At 50.5% G+C, this 18418-nt stretch overlaps 1 long non-coding RNA gene across 1 annotated transcript; it reads left to right on the top strand.

Annotated features, from left to right (window-relative positions):
- Window positions 1-1309: 1309 nt before the first annotated feature.
- Window positions 1310-7972, top strand: LOC120324808. Its single transcript, XR_005566416.1, has 2 exons — window positions 1310-1675; window positions 2172-7972. It is a non-coding gene; the product is annotated as an uncharacterized LOC120324808 (long non-coding RNA).
- Window positions 7973-18418: the final 10446 nt, after the last annotated feature.

Below are 18418 nucleotides of genomic sequence, written 5' to 3'. Positions count from 1 at the left end.
CCCTTTCGGGATTGTTTGGGGTTTGCGTGTTATATGTACACAGTGTTTTAATTATATATATCTGTGGTATATGTAAAATACATATATATTTTTGCTATAGCTTTTGCTATTCTGTTTTTTTTCCTTTGGAAGGTTTTTGCTGTAGTCTGTGGGGTTTGGTGGGAAGCCAACTACAACCGACTACACACACCCCAGCTGTGATTCAGTTTTCTGGAATGATTATAAATGAATTAAAAAGCTTTTTTGGGCCATCATCTAGGCAACTGCTGCCGTGGATAACATGGATTGCAGGAAGGCAGAAGAGAAGGACATGAAAGGGCCACCTGTGAGCAAAAGGTATTTTTCGTTTTCAGTAGTCTCTGAATTTTTGTTACTAGTTTTCTGTTTCTGTGGAAGAGTTCAGTGTCCTCCCTCCTGGGAGGGATGGGAACAAATGATTAAACATGGAAAACGTTCTGGCTGAGCTGTTCCAACACTGCAAACTGTCATTTGTCCAGATGGTCTAAAGATGTCCAGATTATTGAAAACCTTCCATATGTTTCTTTTCAGGGAGAGAGAAATATTTGATGAAGAAATCCAGCAAAGGCAAAAGTGCAAGGCCGAGCCTCAGCCTGCTGAGAGCTGAGGAGTGGCACCGGCTGCCCCAGAATTACATAGGGAAAATAAGAAACACAGAGGTTTTGGAATGGGATCCAGCCATTTTCAATGGGATTGATTCACTTTGAGGTGACAGACTGATCCCTCTCGACTTTTGGGATGCAGAGCTGGGAGAGACTGGAATGTTAATGGTCCACGGCTCCAACACTCTCCAGTTGCAGAAGCAGTGGGAGCTTTGCTGCTCATGGGCAAAGGAACCACCTGGGGAAGGGGGGGTTAAATGGGCTTGGCTGGAGGAGGTGGCACCTGTGTTGAGTAATTTCTGAAATCCAATCGATCTGGGATGACCCCAAATGACAGTTTAGTTTTCACCTTGCTCGAGCTGTATCTCAGCTGTTCTCTGAACAGTTCTCTCCCCCACCTGCCTGTTACTTCCCCACTGCTCCCTCTTTTCCCTGCAACGAGTTCCCAGCTCCTCATGGTCTCCATCAAACCATTGACAGAAGAAATAGAAACTCTACTCCCAGTACCCTGGAGTGCCCAAATGAGGAACAATGTAATCCTGGAGAAGTCCTAGAGAATTAGATAAGGGATGTCCCAAACCAACAGGATGTAAACTAAGCCCTGTGTACCCAGATAAAAGAAGCACAGTGGTGCTGTGCTGCTCAAGAACTGAGGTCAGGATGACAGAGAAGGCCCAGAAGGACCAGAAAAGGACTTCCAATAGGGGTGTGACTATGTAAAGCAGAGTAATGAATATGTATTAAGTAAGCAAGGCTATCAAATGCACATGTAAACAGTGTGTGTAATAAAAAGCCCTGTCTGTCATTTGGCACGTTGGATTAGAGGAGCTCTCCTCTGAACCTCCAGCATGCTGAACAAAGAAGAATGCCCTTTTTAACATCTCCAAATTGGGGTTAAGAAGTTTGTTTCTGCTGCTTTTGGGTGTAATTTTTGGCCCCCCAGACAGGACACCTCTGCCTGATCTCCCACGGATCTGAGGGATCTCTGGATCTTCAACCAGCACCAGGACTTTGCTGGAGAAGAGCACAGATCCCCAGCCCAGTCTGGGACACAGGTAAGATCCCACTGGATAACAAGGCATTCTCTTTGGGAATCCTGCCCATGTCAAACATGTGGATCTTTCAGCGCACTGGGGGGGTTCTTTGGTATTTGGGGAATCCTGCTCATCTGAGACCTGTGGATCTTCCAGCCCTTTGGGTGGGTTATTTTGGAATTTGGTATTTGACTTTGTTTTATCGATCAATATTGTTGTGTTCTTATTTGTTTCTGTATTGTAACATTTTGGGTCTAGTGTTTAGAGATGGGGAGTGGGCAATCTGAAGGGGGAATTGTGAAGAAATCCCCACTTTGTTGCATTTTGCAATTTTGGATGAAGATTGGCAGCCCCCTCAGAGGAACAGCTCCCAGGGAGAATTTAATGAAGTGTTGTAATCAATGGGTGGCTGTTCTGGAACATTGAATTATAATCCATTGTTACAGTTGGTGCTGTTTCAGAACAGGAACAGAAGTGGAAGGAGGTTCTGTGTGTTGATGTGTTTTTCACTTTGCAGAACCCTGTGAAATGGCAGAAGGATTGTGGTGTGAATGCAGCGCCCTCAGAGCCCTTGGTGTGAGCCCAGAAAGGAAAATCAAGGGAAATGGTTAAAGCCTTGTTGTTCAGTGTGGAGCACAGGAGAACTTTGTTCTCATCATCTCCCCAATAAAGAGGAGGACTCAGATCTTCTGGTTGGCCCCACGGGCAGGTTGAGTGGGGGAACAGAAAATCAAGATGCAGAAACCAATCTTGCAGGGGAACTGGCATGTGAAGAGGCAGCTTTAGCATGTCCAGAAGAAAAGGAGAGAGAATGTGTCAGAGAGAGAGCAGAGAGCTTCAGAAATCCCTGAGGAAATGGTGCCCCCGGGGAGAGGAAGAGGATGAGAGCATGGGCAGCCTGCTTCAAACATCCCCCCCAGGAGACTTGGGATCAATCCCTGTGCATCCTGTAAGAAAGATGGACACTGGAAATGGGATTATCCACAACTGAAACTTCAGAACCCTCCCAACCCTCTTCTGGCATCACTGAAGACGACTGAGGGGGCACCAGAGGATTCTTCTCCATCAGAACATCTGGTTCCAGCCAAGCTAAGTACAATTGGTTGTGGCTGTGGGAACTTGTTCCCCTGTCTTAAATAAGGGAAAATGAAACTCAAGTCACAATTCTGGAACAATTGTCTGGTGTGACAGGGAATTGGGAAACTGGGCCATTTTTAATGCTGTGGATTTAAAACTGGGAAAACAGTGGTTGGCTCCCCAGTATTTCCCCAATTCACCAAAACCTCTGCCTGGGAGAGATCTCTTGGAAAAATTAAATGCCACAATCCAATTTAAAAATGATAAAATATAAGTTATTATTGCAGAGCCTAATTCTGTGGAAGATTCTAGTTTTGCATGAGAGTCTCCAAAAGCAGAACTAATCCATCTGCCAACGTCACTTGGGGATGCAGTGATTCCAGTAGGATGGGCTGGAGAGGTGCCTCCATGATCCAAAAGAGCAGAACCTGTGAGAATTCCAGTGAAACCTGGAGCAGGGCTGGTCAGGCCAAAGCAATAGCCTTTGAAAATGGAAAGTTGTGAGGGATTCTCTCTCTCTGTAGAAAAATTGATGAAATTTTGCTTGTTAAAAGAATGTGAATCTAAATGTAATGCTCCAATTTTACCAGTCAAGGGGGCAAATGGAAGGCTATCCCAGTTAGTCCAAGACCTCAGAGCTATAAATAATCGAGTAGAGGATATACAAGCAGTCATAGCAAATCCTTACACTTTGCTAACTCCCCTAAATGAAAGTTTAGTATGTATTTCACAGTATTAGATTTGAAAGCTGCCTTTTTCTGTCTCCCTTTGAGTTGTGAAAGTCAAGAGCTTTTTGCTTTCAACTGGGAAAATCCAAAAACAGGGAGGAAAACCCAGCTGACTTTGGTGGTCCTCTTGCAGGGGTTTAAAAATAGCCCCCCAGTATTTGGAACTCAATTGGCAAAGGAACTGGAGGAATGGAAAAGTCAAAACCCTCTTGGAGCCTTATTCCAGTGTGTGGATGATATTTTGATAGCCACTGATGCTGAGCAGCAATGTTGGGATCAGACACTGTGGAATTTCCTTGGACTGGGTGGATACGGGGTGTCCCAAACAAAAAGTGAAAGTAGTCCAGACCCCAGGAGTTTCCCTGGGCTTTGGAATTCTCCAAGGACAAGGGAGGCTGGGCCAGGAAGGAAAGAAGCAACCTGTCAACTCCCCCAGCCCCAGCAAAGGAAGCCCAGAGAGTGATTGCTTCCAGACTAGAGGAGAAGTGTATTCGGGCAGAGCTGACTCAGGAGACAGCCCCTGGGAAAGTCCTGGTTGGGAATTGTTTCCCAGTGGGGGCAGCTTTGTCCAGCGTGGAAAACAATTCTCTGGATGCACAGGAACTCCCCCCAGCAGGTCATGGAATTGGGGGCACTCCTCTGCAGTGCCTCAGCCCAGAAAGCAGAACCAATTGTGCTCACTCCAGCTTGGGGATTGAGTCAAGGAGAACAAGTTAATCCTTGGACTTGCTTGAAGATCTCCAGAAACCAACAGAGGCTACTATCCTGCATTGCAGAGTGCACCAAGAGGGGAAGACCAAAGCAGAACTGGGGAATCATTTGTCCCATAATTCTGCCAAAGAGGCTGCAGAAAAAGGCACTTTAGAGAGTAAAGTTTTGTCTTTAATAACCCTGACAGAGATACCTCTCCCAGTAGAAAAAAAACTAGTGTAGTGCTAAGGATTGTCAGCTCATTGAAACTTTAGGAGCAAAATTTGCTCCAGGAGGCTGGGCAGTTACCCCAGGTGGGCAAATAATAGTCCCTGAACCAATCTGGTGTGAACTGCTGGATGGGGAACATGAGGGTATTCCTTGGACTGAAGCAAATCATTGAAACATTTGCACAAGTGGATTATAATAAGTCCAAAACTGACCCCAGTTGTACAAGCAGTGAGTCAGCAGTGTGGTGTGTGTAAGAGAAATGATCCAAACCCTGCCAATGCAGTGGGAATAGGGGATGTAAAGTGTAGAAATGTTGCAGGTGAATGTTGGCAGATGGATTGGACTGAATTGCCCAGAAAAGGGGGGTGTAAAGATCTCCTAGTCTTGAGGGATACCTTCTCTGGATAGCCAGAGGCTTTTCCTTGTTGCACTAAGAAGGTTTGGAAAGAGACTGCAATATTGTTCAATGCAATCCTCCCTGTATTTGGGATGCCTTTGGGAATGCCATCAGACAGAGGTTCCCACTTATTGCAGGAACAAAATGCTTCACTCTTGTTTTGCTATTCTGACAACAGTTCAAACACTGTTGACATGGGAGGAAAATTTACATCTCTTTTTAGTGCCAAATGTGATCCAAATGTTGTCTAAAAGTGTCTGTATTAAGTAAGCAAGACTCTGTAATGAACCTGTAAACTGTGTGTGTAATGTAAAGCCCTGTCTGGCTGTCCCTGAAGTGCTGAGGCTGAACAACAGCCCCTGAGCCAAAGCTGAGCTCTAGATGAACCTTCCAACCTAATGGGCTGTGTCTCCATGTATCTGCTCATCAGCTAAAACTGGGTCTGTTTGTTGGTAAAAATGTGGTGTGATGGGACTCCACCTGTGTATCTGCTCCTGAGCAAACAGGTGTGCTTATTAGTCAGATCTGTTAGTCTGGGCTCATTAGTGAATCCTGTTTGTACCTGTTCATTAACAAAATATGTCTGACTGTGAGCAAAATGTGATCTTTATCTTTCTGTATCTGGAGAGTGGTTGAGGCCATGGCAGTCGATGTCTGGCCTTGTTTGGCAGCAGATGGGGCACGGGGAGCCTTGGTTTGGGAGAAGTAGAACATTGCTCCCAATATTCTGCTCTGACCAAATAAGGAACAATAGAATCTTAGAGAAGTCCTGGAGAATTGGATCAGGGCTGGAACTCAAGCAAACAGGATGTGAGCTGAGCTCTGGGGACCCAGAGAAGATCAAACCAAACATGCTGGTCTGTGGGGAAAAGCAGTGATGCTGAGAACCGAGGTCAAGAAGGGGACACCTGATTTTGGGGGGGCACCAGATGACAAAACCCCCACCAGAGACCCCCAAAGAAGACCCCAAATGACCAAAAAGGTGCTTGCAATAAGGGATGTGACTGTGTAAAGCAAAGTAATGGACGTGTGTTAAGTAAGGGAGAATATCCAATGCCTCTGGAATCAGTGTGTGTAATCCCAAGCCCTGCCTGTGTCCCTGAGCAGGCTGGATTAGAACTCTCCTGCAGGCGTCCAGCACGCTGCCCTAAAGAATGCCTGCTTCTTAACACCCCAAACTGGGGTGAAGGGCTTGGGTTCTGCTGCTTGTGGGGATCATTTCTGGCCCCCAGATGGGACCCTGTGCCTGATCTCCCGCGGATCCGAGGGATCTCTGGATCTTCACGCCGGCCCCAGGACTTTCCTGGAGAAGAGCACAGATCCCCAGCCCAGTCTGGGATGTGGGGAAGATCCCATTGGATAATAAGGCATTCTTTTGGGGAATCCTGCTCATGTAAGATGTGTGGATCTTCCAGCACTTTGGGTGGGTTATTGGGTATTCCACAATTTGGTGTCTGGCTTTGTTTTATCCACTGATCATTGTTTTGTGTTTGTATTCGTCTCTGTACTGTAACATTTGCACAGGTGGGTTAGGGGTGTAAAACTGACCCCAGTTGTACAAGCAGTGAGTCAGCAGTGTGGTGTGTGAGAGAAATGATCCAACCCTGCCAATGCAGGGGGAATAGGTGATGTACAGTGTGGAAATGTTCCAGGTGAATGTTGGCAGATGGATTTGACTGAATTGCCCAGAAAAGGGGGGTGTAAAGATCTCCTAGTCTTGGGGGATACCTTCTCTGGGTGGCCAGAGGTTTTCCTTTGTGACACCAACTGGGCTAGGGAAGTGAGTGGAATACTGTTGAATCCAAGAATCCCTGGATTCGAGGTACATTTGGGAATGTCATCAGACAGAGGTTCCCACTTGATTGTAGAAGTGGTACAAGAAGTCAAATCATGGATGCATTATTCCAGAATTCCAAAGGCCAGAGCCCCTTGGGTAATTGAGAGGTTGTCTGAGGAGAAACAAAATACTTTAGTCTTGTTTTGCTCTCCTGACAATAGTTAATTGGGTCTTGACTTGGGAGCAAAATTTACATCTCATTTTAGTCTCAAATGTGACCCAAGTGTTGCCTCCAAGGGATTGTTGGGTGTGCACTCATTTACCTGAAAAGACAAGAAACCATTCACCATTTATGCCTCCACTATTCTGGTAGAAATGATTCCTGGTCACTGGGTGAGCACTTGTGCTCACCAAAAAGTAGACCCAGCAGTTAGTGTGCAAGTATCCCCCACCACCTCTGACAATCCTGCCTGTGTCCAAAGCTGTGACCCCCACTAAAGGGACAGGAGAACTGGATTGTGTTAATGAAAGGGGCACGTTTGTGGGAAATCACCCCCAATGTCCTCAAACCCTTCCTGCTGGGGAAATGACTGATCCTTGGCCGGTCCCCAAAGGAACGGGGTGGTGTTGGTTGTGTGGAAATAACACCTGTGAAGGGTTGTCCCAAAGCTGGAAGAGCATTTGTATTTCAGCTTGCATCAGAATTCAGTGCTGTAGCTGTTCTAATGCCTTGAGCTGTAAAATGAAATAAAGCTCCTAAGACACTCTATCCCTTCAGGAGCTTAGTCTGAAGAAAAGGAGGGATTTGATGTGGGATATAGAACACTGCTCCCAACATTTCTCTATGGCCAAGGAAGGAAAAACATAATCTTGGAGAGGTCCTAGAGAATTGGATCAGGGATGTAACTAAGCAAACAGGATGGAAGCTGAGCTCTGTGCACCCAGAGAAGATCAGACCCAAACGTTACAGTCTTTGTGGTGAAAGGTAATGACACTGTGTCTGCTCAGAACTGAGGTCAAGAAGTGGACACCTCAACTTTGGGGGCATCAGATGCCAAAAACATCCACCAGAGACCCCTGAAAAAGACCCCAAAGGACAAACTAAGGACTTGCAATGGGGAGGTGACTATGTAAAGCAAAGTAACGTCTTTGTATTAAGTAAGGGAGACTATCCAATGAATATGGAAAGTGTTTGTGTAATAAAAAACCCTGTCTGGCTGTCATTGAAGTGCTGAGGCTGAACAACAGGCCCTGAGCCAAAGTTGAACTCTAGGTGAACCTTCCAACCTACTGGTCTATTTATCCATGTATTTGCTCCTTAGCTAAAACTGTGTATGTTTGTTGGTCAAAGATGTACTGTGTGAAAAGACTACCCCTGTATCTGCCCATGAACAAAATAAATGTGCGTATTAGTAAGATCTGTGAGTCTCAGCTCATTAGTGAATGATATTTGTATGTGTTCATTAATCAAATCTTATGTCTGATTTTGAGCAAAATGTGATCTTTATCTTTCTGTCTTTAGAGAGTGGTCAAGGCCATGGCAGTCGATGTCTGGCCTTGTTTGGCAGGACATGGGGCAGGTTGACTGCCTTGGTTTTCCCCTTAAGCCCTGGCCAGGCTCTGGGTGGAACCCAGGAGGAGAAGGGAGCCAGATGGTTTTGCACACTCGTAGCTCTGTGAGCTTGTTTCTCCAAGGCCAGAAAAGCTGGACCCCCTCCCAGCAGAGATGGAGCCCTCCCCTACGAGTGGACGCCCTGGGTGGGATTTCCCGTGCCCGGGAGGGGTTCTCCAACCCTTGGCTGCGACCGGGGCTCCCCCGCTGCCCTGCGGGCCTGGCTGAGGGGAACAGATGAGGGCAACTGGGCAGGGAGCTTTTCTACTCACTCCAGGCACTCTTGGTAGGAACGATGAGGTGCATTACTGAGCTCAGCCTTTTGTCATTCTTTGCTGCTTTGCACTGCAGTAAAATTACACACTTGTTCTCCAAAGTTGGTGTTGGTGTCTCTTGGGCTGACCCTCGTCGTGGGCAAAACAGTTCCATGGGGCCCTGCAGTGTCACGATGGTCCCCTGATTCCATGAGACAACATTCCTAATGTACTGTCTAGACGAGAGGAAAATCACAGGAAGAGCCCTGGTTTGTTAGGACTTGCTTTGTCTGAATGACCCCTGTGGGGCTTTTGGTGCTGGGTCCTTGAACCTCAGGTACTGAGGGGAGATTGCACAAACCTTTCCATTAGTCAGAGTCAGAAGGAGAACCCAAAATATCTCAAAGCATTAATGGGTCCCACTGAGGGGCATTCCCAATATAGGCTCCTCATGGACTCGCTGGAAGAGAGAATTGGAGGCCATGATTGCACAAAGCTCTCAAAGGCTCAGTTTCCAAAGGAAGTACCAAAGCTCCTTAAAAAACCTGGAGTACCTACTGACAGAGCCTCTCAAGGGACTAATTAAAGCAGATAATTGGAGAACATGATTGAACAAACCTCTCCTAGACTCAGAGTCAAAAAGAAAGGCAAAGTACCTTAATAAACCTTTAGTCCCTTCAAGCATTAACAAGCCCCACTGAGGGCCCTTCCTGACAAAGGCTCTGAAGGGACCCATTAGAGCAGAGAACTGGAGGTCATCAAAAGCAAAACCCAAAGGACTTTGAAAACCCTGCAGCCCCTTGAGGCATTAAGGAGCCCCCCAAGGGCCATTCCTGACAAAGCCTCCCCAGGGACTCTCCAGCAGATCCTTGGGGGCCGTGAGTGCAGGGAGGCAAAGGCTCTGTGCAGGCAGCTGAGATGTTGAGCACAGCCTGGCTTGGTTGGAGGCAGCAGAAAGGCCCAGCCCTGACCCCCAGCCCGGGGAAGGCAGATCCTGTCCCTCACACCTCGCTCAGGGCTCTGCCGGGGGCACTGCCTTGGGGGGTGACGCTGAGGGAAGGACAAGGGGGTGCCAGTGCCCAGCCTTCCCGGGCCCTTTGCCGTGCCCTGCCAGCAGCAGCCTCCCCGTGCTGTGCCCAGGCTGCTCCTTTCAGCTGCGGGCACAGACAGGGCCCAGCTGTGCCTGCTGCTGTCCCATCCTGCGCTCAGCACCAGGGACGGGGCAGCCCAAAGAGAAGCCCCGTTGCTGGAGGGAGCCCAGGCCCTCGGGCAGAGGGGATCTCCCAGGGCCTGTGCCAGCCAGGGGCCTTGTGCTGGGCTGTCACAGGCCAGGGCAGGGGCAGCTGGAGAGCCCCTGGTCCAGCCCTGAGTCATGGGCTGAGCCATCAGCTCCTGCTGAGAGAAGGGACCTCACAGGCCCTTCCCCAGCCACCTTCCTGCTCTTGGCCTGTCCCCTCCAGGGGCACAAGTGACCTCACAGCCCCTTCACAGCCACCAGCTTCCTACTGGGTGATGAATTCCTGAGGCACAACTGACCCCTTGATACTCTACCCAACCATCACCCTCCTTGTGGCCCAGTCAATGATGTGACCACATACACATAAACTTGTGTCCTCAAATTTGTCCAGTAGATTTCCATGATTTCAGTAGAGAGATGTTCCTCACAGGAACTGCTGTGTTTGTACTGGTGCATTTGATAGCTCTACTTCTGCCTCTCTCTCTATTCTCCCTTCAAAGAGCTCTCCAAGGAAAGATTCCTTGAACTGTAGAATAGCAGAGGCTGGCAGAGCCCCCTGAGCAGCACTGCCCTGGCTGTGGCTGGGCTGCAGTTCCCCTTGCCCAGAGCAGCCCCTGTCCTGCTGTGTTGGTGCTCGTGGCTGCAGCGCTGTTGGTCCCAGCCCAAGGCTTTGGCTGTCCCTGGGCAGTGCTGGCCCCACAGGAAGCGTCTCTGCAACCACCCCCACCCAATGGGCTGGGCTGGGCAAGTGTTTCACAGGGGACATGGCTGGGACAGCTGGGCTGGACTGACCCAAGGGATATTCCATTCCATGGGATGGCATGATCAGCAATAACTGAGAGAAAGGAAGGGAGAAAGGGCAGGGAGGAGGGGGGGAGACATGGATGCTCTTTATTAATTCATTTTGAGTGGGGCCTTGAGCAACAACAGGCCTTGGAGCAGATCAAACAGGAGACAGCCCGTGCAGTAGCTCTGGGGCCTGTTGGAACAGGACCAGCTGTGCAAAATATCCCCTGCACGGCAGCTGGGGAGCATGGTCTCACCTGGACCCTCTGGCACAGAACACCAGGAGAAACCAGAGGTCAACCATCAGGGTTTTGGAGCCGGGGTTATCGAGGATCAGAAGCCAACTGAAAAGGAGATACTGGCAGCCTCTGAGGGGGTTCGAGCCACCTCAGCAGTTGCTGGAACGAAGTGTGTCTCCTCTTGGCACTGCGTTTGCCTGTGATGCACTGGATGTTCAAAGGGAACATCCCCTCAGTACATCATGCAACCAGTGCTCCATGGAGCAAGTGGAGCAAGCTTTGATCACACAGCGAGCCCAAATGGGAAAACCCAGTTTCCCAGGGATCCTGGAAGAGATTATGGACTGGCCAGAAGGCAGGGATTTTGGAGCACTGCCTGAAGAGGTGACTCATGCCCAAGAAGCACCACCATATAATGAGTTCCCAGAAAATGAAAGAGGGGATGCTCTGTTTACTGATGGATCTTGCCGAGTGGTAGGAAACCATGGGAGGTGGAAAGCTGCTGTGTGGAGTCCCACACGACGGGGCGTTGAAGCTGCTGAAGGAGAGGGTGAGTCGAGCCAGTTTGCAGAAATGAAAGCCATCCAACCAGCCCTAAAGATTGCCAAAGGAGAAAAATGGCCTGTGCTACACCTCTACACTGATTCCTGGATGGTGGCTAATGCCCTGTGGGGGTGACTACTGCAATGGAAGAAGGCCAATTGGCAACGCAGGGGTAAAGCCATCTGGGCTGCTGCATTGTGGCAGGACATCACTGCACGGGTGGAAAACACGACTCTGAAAGTGCATCACATCGATGCTCCCTTGCCCAAGGGTCGTGCCACTGAAGAACATACGAACAATAAGCAGGTGGATAAGGTTGCCAAGATTGGAATGGCCCAGGTAGACTTGGACTGGGAGCAGAAGGGTGAACTCTTTATAGCCTGATGGGCCCATGGAACATCAGGACATCTGGGAAGAAATGCAAGGTACAGGTGGACTCATGATCCAGGGGTCGACCTGACCATGGAGGCCATCACACAGGTCACTCGTGAATGTGACACGTCTGCGGCAATTAAGGGAGCCATGCAAGTAAAATCTGCCTGGAATAGAGGGATTGGATTTCCAATATGGTGAGGTCTGGCAAATTTACTGCATTGGACCACTGCCACAAACACACCAGGGCAAGAGCTACAGACTCATCATGGGGGAAGCAACAACTGGCTGGTTGGAAACATATCCTGTAAACCAGGCCACTGCTCAAAACACCATCTGAGGCCTCGAGAGGCACATTCTGTGGTGACATGGGACCCCAGAAAGAACTGAATCAGATAATGGGACTCACTTTGGAATAATCTCACAAGTTCTTGGGCAAAGAAACATGGCATCGAATGGATCTATCATATCCCTTATCACCCACAAGCCTCTGGAAGACTGAGAGGTATAATGGACTGTTGAAAACCATGTTGAGAGCATTAGGTAATGGCACATGGAAACATTGGGAGGCAAATTTAGCTGAGGTCACTTGGCTGGTCAACACTGGGGGATCTGCCAACCGTCCTGGTCCTGCCCAAACCAAACCTCTACACACTGTGGGAGGGGATAAAGTCCTGGTACTACACATGGGGAAGTGAGGGGGGGAAGTCAGTGTGGGGTTCTCCTCCCATGAGAAAAGGCAAACCCATCCGTGGGATTGTCTTTGCTCAGGGACCAGGGTGTACCTGGTAGGTAATGAGGGAAGATGGGGAGACCTGGTGTGTGCCTCGAGGAGATTTAACCTTGGGGGAAAGATGATCTGTGTTCTGAGTTGTGTGTTGCAGGAGGTAAAGTAGCAGGAATTACATGAACCAATGAAGAACCAATTGTGTGAGGAGGAAGGAGAGTGCGATGATGACCCGGGACAGGCTGGTGTCAGTGCCCAATGATTGTGTTGCTTCTCCTGTCCTGAGTACCCATTCTGATGGAATGGAGCCCAACATCTGGAGGGGTGGAAGAAGGCCATGAAAATGGGAAAATAAGACCTATCCGTGAAAGGGCAGGGAATAGTAGTTAATGAAAATGTATAAATATGTACGTTGGGTCTAAAGACAGTTTAGGAATGTAGTTTAAGTAGCATGTGTTGGTAAGGAGGGATCTCAGTAATGAGGAAAAAATACAATGGAATAGTCAGAAGATAAATAAATTATGTGGGGTCTGACACAAATGGTGTGGAATAAGGGTGGAGATTGTATTGGGTCTGGCTGAGCTGGAATTCGTTTCCCCAGAGCAACCCTCCCAGTGCAGTGCTCTGCACTGGGAGCTGGAAAGGTGTTGATAACACACTGGTGTTTGGGCCACTGCTGAGCGGGGCTGGCACAACATCAGCACTGTTACATTCCTCCCCAGTCAAGGGCAAGACCCTGGGAGGGGACACGGCCAGGTCAGCTGACCCCAACTGACCAAAGTGACATTCCAGAAGATGGGAGGTCAGGTCAGCTATAAAAGCTGAGGCACGGAGCAGGAGGGGGGCATTCATTGTCTAATGGCTGCCTGCTGAGGAACCCTCACAGGTACCCAAGCCCTGCTCCTCGGGAGTGGCTGACCATGGCTGCTCATGGGGAGTAGAGAACAAATCCTGTTGTCTTTGGCTTCTGCGCGCTCAAGCTTCACTTTAGTTTTTGCTTATCCCCACCCACAAGTTGTTTTTTTTTTCCACCTTACTCTCTCCCCTGTCCCACTGGGAAGGGGAGTGATAGAGCAGCTGGGTGGGCACCTGGTGTCCAGCTAAAGTCAACCCACAACACACCTGAACACTTCCAGAGACTCCACCACCTCCCTGGGCTACTTGTTCCAATGCCTGAACACTCCTTCAGTGGAAAAAGGTTTCTTTAATATCTAATATGAACCTTGCCCAACGCAATTTAAGGTTATCCCCTCACAACCTTTCACTACAGTCTTGGTAGAAGAGACCAACCCCAACCCCACTAAAAACCTCTTTTCAGGTCATTGTAGAGAGCAATGAGGTCCCCCCTGAGCCTCCCCTTCTCCAGACTCAACAAGCCCAGTTCCCTCAGTCGTCCCTCAGCAGACATGTGTCGTGACGTGGGAAGAATGAGACCCTCAATATGAGAATCAGCAAGCTTCATTTATTGATCATTGCTAACAGCTTAATATATGCTTTATCATTAGCTCATACATATTGCAAAGGTTAACTCATGTAGTGGTTTAGACCTTGTTTTTCCCCAGAGGCCAAGAGAAGTGGTAGACCCCAAGGGGTGGAAACCCCTGGAAGTTTTGAAATTCTGCCCAATGGACGCTCCTGCAGAAATGTAAACATACCACAACCAGACCGGAAAAGAAGAGTTGTAGTTTGGTTGTAGGAGAGGTGGCCATGTTGTAGAGCCACGAGGTAGGGGCTCTGAGCCCCTTGGGCCCTCTGGCCCCCCTCCCAGCCCTGGCTGGGTTCTGCTTAAATGTTGATATCACCTCTTAATCCTTTCCTTTGTTGACACAGGTGGCTTTCAGTTGCTTTTTGTTTTGCTAATTACAATGTCCTGTTTACCAGCTAGTTAACACGGTACAAGGGCACTGTAACTTCGCTATCTAAGATGTTCCCACAGCCTAGGCAAGCCGTGTTCTATAGCCAATTCCCTACAGACATGTTTTCCAGAGCCTTCCCCAGCTCTGTTCCCTTCTCTGGACACACTCCAGTCCCTCAAGGGCCTTTTTGTACTGAGAGGCCAGAACTGGACACAGCACTCGAGGTGGGGCCTCCCCAGTGCCCAGCACAGAGGGGCAATCAGTTCTCTGCTCCTGCTGGCCACACTCTTCTCCACAAAGGCCACGATGCCCTTGGCCTTCTTGCCCCTCTGGGCACACTCTGGCTCATATCCAGTCTCTGTCAAGCAGCACCCGCAAGTCCCTTCCTGCTGAGTAGCTCTCAAGCCCCTCTGCCCCCAGCCTGGAGTGTTCCATGGGGTTGTTGGGACCCAAGGGCAGGCCCTGACACTTGGTCTTATTGATCCAGCCTGTCCAGATCCCTCTGCACAACCTTCCTGCCCTCCAGCACATCCACACTCACACCCAACTCAACTCACACTCACTCAACTTGGTGTTGTCCATGACTTTACTGAGGGGGCACTCGATCCCCTGGCCCAGATCATCAAGAACGGTGTTAAACAGGAGCAGCCCCAACCCTGAGCCCTTGGGAACCCCACTAGTGACCGGCCCCACCTGGATTTCCTTCCATTCCCCACCACTCCCTGGGCCATCAGCCACTTTGTCACCCAGCAAACAGTTCCCCGGGCAAGCCATGAGCAGCCAGTTTGTGCAGGAGATGCTGGGGGAGATGGTGCCAAAGGCTTTCTGGAATTCCAGAGAGACACATCCCAGCCTTTCCCTCAGCTGCTGAGCGGGTCCTTGGTCAGAGAAGGAGATGAGGTTGGTCAGGCAGGACCTGCCTTTCCCAACCCCACGCTGGCTGGGCCTGATCTCCTGGTTGTCCTGCCCGTGCCATGGGATGGCACTGAGGAGGATCTGCTGCGTGGACTTCCCCGGTCCTGAGGTCAATGGGACAGGCCAGGAGTTGCCCAGATGCTCCTTTTGGCCCTTCCTGGGGATGGGCATCCCATTTGCTTGTTGCCAGTCAGCTGGGACTTGTGCAGTTGTGCAGCACTGCTGGGGAATGAGTGAGAGTGGCTTGGCCAGCTCTTTCTCCAGCTCCCTCAGGACTCTTGGCTGCATCCCATGTGGGCCCAGGCACTTGGGGGGGTCTCACTGGCAGAGCAGGTCCCTGACCATTTCCTCCTGGATTGTGGGGCTTCACTCAGCTCCCCATCACCAACTTCCTGCCCTGGGAGCTGCGGATGCTGAGGACAACTGCTTTGGGTGTTAAAGACTGAGGTAAATAAAGCAATAGGTAACTTCATGGAACCAAGGACCACTGTGACACTGCAGGGCCTTCTGGAGCCAAAGGAGCCCTGGGACACTGTGGGATCTCATGGAATCAAGGCAGCACTGTCACCCTGGGAAAACTCCTGGAATTCAGGGCCCATTGTGACACTGCAGGTGTCACACATGGAACAAAAGGAACCCTGGGATGCTGCAGAAACTCCTGGAACCAAGGGACCATTGTGACATTGAGGGGGCTGATGGAATCAGGAGTCCATTGGGACAATCCAGGGCCTCATGAAATCAAAGGAATTCTGGGACACTGTCAAACCTCCTGGAACCAAGGGTTCCTGGTGACATGCGTGTCCTCCTGGAACCAAGGGAGCCCTGAGATATTTCTGAACCTCCCAGAATCCAGGGGCCACTGTGACCCTGCAGAACCTCCTGCATTCAAGTGGTCCTTGTGAAACTGCAGGCTCTCCTGGAACCCAAGGATTCCTGGAACACTGCAGAGCTCACAGAACCAAGAGGCCACTGTCCCACTGCAGCTACTTCTGAAGCACGAGGGACCCTGGGACAATGGGATATCTCCGAGAATCCAAAGAGCATTTGGGGACTGCAGGGCCTCATGGAACTAAAGGAACCTTTGAAGATTGTGTAAGCTCATGGAATCAAGGGGCCATTGTGACATGTGGGACCTCCTTGAACCAAAGGAACCCTGAGAATTTTTATGGGAACAAGTTAAGGCAGCAGCAGCTGCATTCAGTTAATCAGGATCCAAAAGGAGTGTTTTGGCCTTGACTGGTGTTTTCCATCCAGAGAGTGCTGTTTGCCAAAGTGAAACCACTTGGAACGCTCTGCATGGCAGCCTGGGTTTTTCTCTGGTGGCTGAACACAGCCAGCACATGAGGGGAGGGGAAAGTGTGGGATCAGGGCACTGCTTTGGGGCCGTGCTGGGAATTCCAGTGGACTAAAAGACAAAGCCCAAGTGCTGTTTCCAAAGGAACCCCAATGAAAGGGGGACACTGGAAAGATGGGCGGACAAGTCCCAAAATGGAACTCTGTGTGTGCAGCCTCATTTTCTCCTTCAGTGACCACAGGAGAGGGGAAAAAAATGGGGGTTGTGACCCCAAAACTGTTCTGGGGGGAAATTAGGGATTGAGGGGAAAATGGGAAAGTGGGAGGAACAGGGAGAAGGGTGGAAAAGGGGGGTGGTCTGGCGGGTCTGATGGTCCCATGGGGGTCTTTGGGCACAGGGGGGTGGCCCCCCTGAGCTCCCAACTTCCTGTGGGGTGCTGGGGGCTGCTGGATCCAATCCCAGCCTTGGATTATGCCAACACTTTCAGTTTAGAGGAATTACAGAGGTGTGATTAAACCACTTTTGTCACCCAGGTTTTAATGATGGCAAATCAGATCTATTGATACAAATGAATTATTTAGGGTTGCAAATGATCAGACAAAAGGTCTTAATCAGAATTATTTCCTGTACAATAGAAACACTAAAACTATCAGTAGTACAGGATAAGATAGGATAGTGCTCTACACTAAAGCAATTGTTGAAGCAATTCTACTAAAGCTGGCAGAAAAGCAATAATTCTTAATTAGAGATGGATGGAACTTCCCCAGACCAACGCTCGTGGGGAGATCTCTGCTCTCAACCTCCAGCAGTGACCTTGGGGGGTCCCCAGCCAAGGCAGGAATCTCTACACACCCCCAGGAAGGGTTCTGTTGGAAGAAGCTGCCCCTGTGAAAGGGGACTGGCCCTTTCTGGTCGAAAGGGATGGACTGACAGTCACTGGACTCCAGGGGTTGCCTCACCAACAGGAGGTTCATTGGGGGTGGAAGCAGCGGTCAAAGCTCTTCCCGCAGTCGGGGCACTTTTAGGGTGCCCTTACCGGTGGGTCCGTTGGTGTTGGGTCAAGCCAGAGCTCTCGGTGAAGCTCTTCCCACACTCCCCACACTTGTAGGGCCTCTCTCCGGTGTGGATGCGCCGGTGGGTGACAAGGTGGGAGTTCCGGTTGAAGCCCTTCCCGCAGTCGGTGCAGCGGAAGGGCCTCTCATCCGTGTGTGTCCGGTGGTGCTGTACGAGAGCTGAACTGGTCTGAAACCTGTTCCCACATTCCAAGCACTTGTAGGGTCGTTCCCCAGTGTGGATGCGTTGGTGTTTGTGGAGGGTGGAGCTGTCACTGAAGCTCTTCCCACATTCCCCACACCTGTAGGGTCGTTCCCCAGTGTGGAAATAACGGTGGGTGCGGAGGTTGGAGCTCTGCCTGAAGCTCTTCCCACATTCCCCACACGTGTAGGGCCGTTCCCCCGTGTGGATGTGCTGGTGGGTGAGGAGGTGGGCGCTCTGCCTGAAGCTCTTTCCACATTCCAAGCATCTGAAGGGCTTCTCCCTGCTGGGAGGCTGCTCAGGGACCACCAGGTCGGAGCTCTGGCTCAAGCTCTGGCCGCCCTCCCGGCACAGGCTGGGTCTTTCCTCCTCACAACCCCCTGGGCTGGCTTTGGAGCCCCTCCTGCGGGGGGATCTCCGGCCCTTTTCCTCCCCGCTGCCTTCCTGCGCCGGGGAGCCCTTCAAAACGGCCTCTCCCACCAGGGTCTCACGGGGGGATTTGTCCTCCGGGCTCTCCGTCCTCAGCTCGGGGCCTGGGGCAGGAAGCAAGAAGGACAGGCAGGGGATTTGCCTCCGGCCCACAGGGAAGGCCAAGGACATCCCCCCAACTCCGGCCCCGGCAGGACGGCGGCGCCAGCGGGGTTGTCCTGCAGCCGGGGCCATGCTCGGCTGACAGAGCCAGCACAACACCCGCCCAAAGGGACACTGACTTCCTCCTCACCTGCCTGGGGGGACCAAGGCATCTTCCTCTTCCTCGCAGCCTCCTCCTCCATCC

This window comes from Pipra filicauda, unplaced genomic scaffold, assembly GCF_003945595.2.
Source record: "Pipra filicauda isolate LSUMZ 115617 unplaced genomic scaffold, ASM394559v2 scaffold711_size138364_pilon, whole genome shotgun sequence".
NCBI classification, from domain to species: domain Eukaryota; kingdom Metazoa; phylum Chordata; class Aves; order Passeriformes; family Pipridae; genus Pipra; species Pipra filicauda.
The sequence above is the reverse complement of the archived record's forward strand: the minus strand, read 5'-3'. Positions and strand labels throughout refer to the sequence as shown.